Genomic DNA, 6,000 nt, shown 5'->3' on the forward strand with positions numbered 1-6,000 from the left:
CCCCTATCAGGGTTCCTTCTCCACTCTGAACTCCTGGGGTACAGATGTGGGGACCCGCATGAAAGACCCCCTAAGCTTATTTTTACCAGCTTAGGTTAAAAAATTTCCCAAGGCACAAACTTTGCCTTGTCCTTGAACAGTATGCTGCCACCACCAAGTGATTTAGACAAAGAACAGGGAAAGGACCGCTTGGAGACTAACAAATTTATTTGAGCATAAGCTTTCATGAGCTACAGCTCAGCTTATGCTCAAATAAATTTGTTAGTCTCTAAGGTGCCACAAGTACTCCTTTTCTTTTTAAAGAAACCCTAATGCATTTTCTAGCTAGATTACTTACTAACTTTATAGGAGTTGGAGGGCTTGTATCCTTGATCTGTTCCTGGCAAAGGTATCACACAGACAGACAAAAGCCTTTCCCTCCCTCCAGATTTGAAAGTATCTTGTCCCCTCATTGGTCATTTTGGGTCAGGTGCCAGCGAGGTTACCTTAGCTTCTTAACCCTTTACAGGTGAAAGGATTTTGCCTCTGGCCAGGAGGGATTTTATAGCACTGTATACAAAAGGTGGTTACCCTTCCCTTTATGACAACCCCAAAATCTTTTTGAGTCATTGTTTCCCAGGACGGAGTCCCCATCCTAGAAATATGGCCTATATTCTTTGTTCCTAAATGTATACATTTGCATTTAGCCATATTATATGCATTCTGTTTCCTTGTGCCTACCTTAATGCGCTCTGTATCAGTGACCTGTCGTCTTCATTATTTACCATTTCCCCCCAATTTTTGTGTCCTCCGCAAGCTTTGTCAGTGATTATTTTGTTTTCTTCTTAATAAAAATGTTAACTAGCATAGGGCCAAGAACTGATCCCTGTGGTACCCAAAAGTTTTCTACAGAAAGCTTTTTTTGTGTTTTTTTTCACTAAAAAGACAGTTGTAAAGAACATATCCTTTCCTGGAGTAACAGAGAAATGCTCTTGTCATGCAGTTTGTTTTTACAGATGTTTATTCCTGATGTGATTGTTTAAATAACAAATAATTTAGTGCTCAATTTTAGCAAAGACTCTAATGGGGTACTAAATTGCTGAATAGTCAGGTTGGTTGCATTACCAGCTTCTTACTTCAATAAAATAATCTTTTTAAATTGTTTTATTTAGTGAAACTTAAATGTTTTGATTGATTTCTGGGTTTTTTTCATCTTTCACGTTCCACAAATTTTCTTGTAATGTTCTTTCATTTCCCTGAGTTCATTTGACTATTCTCTGGATTCTTTCCACCTTTTTATGAAATTTAGAACTATATAATCTACACTATATTCAGATCTCAAGCATGTGCATTTTTAAGGTAGAGTTAAAGAGTTTATCCATGTATTTTGATTTGTAAGATTAGAAATAAGTGCCTATCTGATGCTTTGGACTCATACATAGTTTTAAAAATTCACAATATCAGACATTTAAAAATCTATATAATAGTTCTCTGAGTTAATGAAGAGTTTGTATAAGAGTTTGAGTTCTTATTGTGTCTTAAAAAGGATAGCAAATCATTAATGGTAGGTTTATTTTTTCTATATTTATAAAACTTCAGCAGAGTTTATAGGGTAGAAGAAGGCCTAGATTTCATTAAGCTAAACTCTAGTGACCTATTAGAACAAGAATCTTGTTCTAACTTTTTAAGTTGGCTGAAACAGCTGTGTTGTAAGGGAGATTCATTCCCAAAGCATGATTGTACTACCCTAGCCCTTCCCAGAATGTTTTGCCATGAGAAAGCCGTTTTAAATTATATACATCTGGCCCTGCCTCCTCCTGGGATAGCTCAGCCCATGCTGTGAACTGTACTGACCACCTGGCTGACTCCAGGCCTCTAATTCACTGTAGGTTACAAGTGGCTTGGGTTGCTACAACCCTGTTTCTATCAGACTACTACCAAGGACACGGAGCTTGGGTTTAAACAGGTGGAGTGAATGGCATTGATCAACAGTAGTGGTAGGTATTTCCTTTTATAGCTTGAGCAAAAGTGAGTGGTTTCAACCACAACCTCAAATTTAAGTTGACACAAGGTTTGATAAGAAAACAATCCCTCTTTTTTAGATTTAGTACCACCTTGTCTTCACCCTCTCCTGTATTTACAGCAGATTTGGAGATCAAAAGGCAGTTAGATTTAACTTGGCCACATTTGATTTCTTTTTAATTATTTCTGGGTAATGTTTTGTTTTTAAACATCTGTTCTGTCCGACTCATTTTTATACATATTCGTTTTTCTTGCAGCATGCAACAGCAGGCTAGTGAACATCAGAGGCATGTGTATCTTCAGCACATAATGAAACATTCTGGGATTCATTACTAGAACCAGTAATGGTTACCTGGTATCCTCCTTCAAGTCTGCTATTGTAGACCCACGTTCTGTATCTGGCACCCATTTACTAGCTAAACATAAATATAGTTCATTATCAAGACACTTCCTTGATACCGCATCTACCTGCTACACGTTATTCTCCCCATCAAATTGCCATGGTCCAGGGATACATTTTTCTAATTCAGTGTGTTTTTATAAACAGGTTCATATTGAGCCCAATTAATGATATGTACCAAGAATATGGGTTACTTTTTTCTCTAAATATATTGACATTCAAGAGCACAACTGTAGGAGTTACGTTTCTAGCCACAGTCACAGATTCTTTGAGCAGTCGTTGGCCATTAAGGGGTGTACATATGCATACCCCCTAAGTCCCAGCATGCTGTAGACTGAAGGTATAAACACCACATCTCTTCTAAAACAATGACTTTTAAGTCTGTTCCTGTGTTGGACTGTAAATCCTTCAGGACACGCTGTGTATTCAGGGCCCATTTCGGTCAATTTGTATCTGTGAAAGCAACATACGTACAGTGAACCAGACTTACTACTGGTAAGTTAATGTTCTTTCTTCATGATGACTGATTATAGAGCCCCACTGAGATGAGATACCAGTGACCTCCCTGAAGAGGTGGGCTGAGGAACCTTGCTAATTAAGCAGTAACTGAAGAATTCCCTTCCTGAAACCAGAAGAATTGAGACCATAATGATTCATGAAGTTATGCACCAACTCTGCATTGCAGCCCTACAGATTTCAAATAAGGGTGCATTGTGGATACATGTCATTAAAATTGCCATCTTCCTAATTGAGCAGGCCCTTAGATGTTCATGCACAGGGACATCGGTTCATAATATGACTGAATGCATAGTACTACCCACTTAGTCTTTGAACTCTAGAACTTTCTCCAAAGGTCAAAAAGTCTTAGACCAAGCATGACTAAGTAGTTTAAAAAGCTCTTTGGGGCAGGGACTGCCTATCATAATGGAATCCTGGTCCAGGCTAGTGCTCCTAGGCTCTATGGTAATTCAAATAATAAATAATTAGAAAGCCTAAGTAGTAGTTAGTGGCCTTTTGCCATTCAGAGTGTGTAACCTTGCCTCCCCAGTATGACTATAGGACAGAAATTCTGAGAATTTGGTTTACTGGGTCAGTCCTGTTGAATCTTCCTCAGTATTTGGAGGGGTGGGGAGAGAGGAAATGGAAGCTAACTATAAATCTGTTAGTTTGAACATAGCTGTATCTTTGTATGTGACAGAAAGAGGGATGAGGATAGTTTCATGGACCCTCCAGCTGGTGGACGGGGAAACTGAGGCTCAGTTGGGGTACAAGATATTTACACTGTTGGTGTATGGAATGATGGGCTCAAGAGACCTATCCATGTGCCCAGCCATGCAAACTATAGTTCAAAAAGTTTCTGTGACAGTATGAATAGGCATGTAACTCCTATATGTGTGGCTCTGTGGTGGCAATGTCATGAAGAACTGTAATTTAACTATTCAATGTATTGATAATCAATTTAACTAGTCAAACTTGGAGCAACCCAAACAAAATGGGTTTAAACTGCATTCAGTGTAGGCACTCAATGTCCTTAAAAGACCTGAAGATGAGTCAACAGTGTCTGTCACACAACTTAAAAGATGCCTTGTGATCCCACTTTGCCTCTCAAGCAGCTGTTTAGCTTGGTTGTAGTTCTTTTTCCCTGACTCTCACTTCGTGTGCTGGTTAATACGCTATTGCCACGGACACATTCACTATCAAAAACTTCAGCTCCTCTCAGTTACCATGGCTTTGGCACCTATTAATCTTCAGGAATAAAAACTGAAGTTGTTGGTACTCTCTCCAGTTTTCTTTTATGGTGCTTCTCTGTCAACGCTTTCCCTTCTCTGGGATTCTTCTACAACAAAAATTCTATATCTTCAAGAGGGTTGGGGGGGCATTATTTCAGAAATCCGGGGTAATAGCTGCAGTAATCTAAGATTAGGATAAAGCTGGGGAGGACAAAGCACAGCTCCCTGCCTGCCCTGGCCCCATACCACTCCTGGAAGCGGCCGGCACCACATCCCTGCACCCCTTGGGGGAGAGGGGGCAGAGGGCTCAGTGCATGGCCCTCACCTGCAGGCACCATCCCTGCAGTTCCCATTGGTCGGGAATGGGGAACCGTGGCCAATGGGAGCTTTGGGGGTGGTACCCATAGGCAAGAGCAGCATACAGCAGAGCCGCCTGCCCCTCCCCTCCCCACCCCACCCTACCCCCAGGAGCCACTGCCGGACATGCTGGCCACTTCTGGGAGCAGTGTGGGGTCAGGGCAGGCAAGGAGCCTGCCTTAGCCCCGTGGCGTGCCACTGCCATCCCGGAGGTAAGTGCTGCTACCACCTCAAGGTAAGCGCCGCCAGGCCAGAGCCTGCACCCCCCCGCACCCCAGCCCCCTGCCCTGAGCCCCATAACCCCCTGCCTTGAGCCCCCTGCCTCACCCCTCCTGCACCCCAACCCCTTGCCCTGAGTCCCTTCCTGCACACCGCACCCCGTCCTGCACCGCAACCCCAGCCCTACGTTCATGGCCCTGCATACAATTTCACCACCCAAATGTGGCAAAATGTGGTGAAAAAGTTTGCCCACCCCTAGGATAAAGGTTACTTATGTACAGAGTAAGATGTGTTCTCTTTGAGGCCTGAGATCTGAATCACTTATTTCTGTATTTTCTCCCTGAATGATATCTGATCAATACCCTGCAAACTATACCAACTTGGCCTGCGTTCTCTTCATCTCATAAACTAAGCAAGTTTAGGCGTAATAAATATACGGAAGGAACATTCAAGGAAAACCTAGGTGTTGTAAGATTTAATACTAAGCGGTACTCTGCCCTCTGAGTTAAAGATGCAACCACATAGAAAAATTGAGGGACCTCCGGTGAAAATAAATGAGATCTGGAGCAGTAATGCAGAACATCAACAGGGTCATAAATTGGTGAAGATGAATGTGCCCCGTGGTGCACCTTTGTGTAGTCATAATCCAATCAATGTGTTATCCAGGTGCTTTCATTTATATTTAGGATACCATAAATCTATTGCATGTCTAGGAGCAAATATTGCCATTTAAGTTGTCAGCTAACAGGTGCTCTGCCTTTTTATTATCAAAAAGAGCTAATAAATCATAGATTTCTGTGCTTACAATTAAAATGGTGCAGTCCTCTTTCACATTAATGTTTGCATTCTTACGCATTTTTTTCCCATCTAATTTTATACCTGTCAGTATTGTAATAGTTTTCCTGTTCTGTCCACTAGTGAGCTTTGCTTCTAAAATTGTATCAGTTTTGCATAAATAAAAAGAAAAAATGTAAACAATGTTAACCCACGTGTGAAGTTTTTCCTGTTCTTGTATTTATTTAGCCTGGGTCTCAGCAGTACCATGTTACAGCCGCTGTCTCTCCACTTTTCTGGATAGCAGGTTTTAAAACTGTTTTATTTTATGGTGCATGCCATCTACAGTGGCCATGGAAACCATGTTAGCATTCTTCTGGCAAGAACCATCTTTAAACTATGGGCTTTGCTCTCGTCTAAAAAAATAAAAACAGAATTTGGGGGTGCTGTGTTTTGGTTTTTTACCCAACTGTATTCTGTGCCATTTGGCATGGCTAGTATGGATGGGGATGAATTTTA

General features: G+C 41.4%; 1 protein-coding gene across 1 annotated transcript in view; it reads left to right on the forward strand.

Moving 5' to 3' along the window:
• TCAIM (T cell activation inhibitor, mitochondrial) overlaps positions 1–2,373 on the forward strand; it is a 50,011-nt gene extending 47,638 nt beyond the window's left edge. Inside the window, exon 11 of the mRNA XM_077811227.1 lies at positions 2,259–2,373. The gene's annotated coding sequence lies outside the window, so the exon portion shown is untranslated. The remainder of the gene's footprint in view (positions 1–2,258) is intronic.
• The last annotated feature ends 3,627 nt before the right edge of the window (positions 2,374–6,000 follow it).

Source organism: Eretmochelys imbricata, chromosome 2, assembly GCF_965152235.1.
Source record: "Eretmochelys imbricata isolate rEreImb1 chromosome 2, rEreImb1.hap1, whole genome shotgun sequence".
Classification (NCBI taxonomy): domain Eukaryota; kingdom Metazoa; phylum Chordata; order Testudines; family Cheloniidae; genus Eretmochelys; species Eretmochelys imbricata.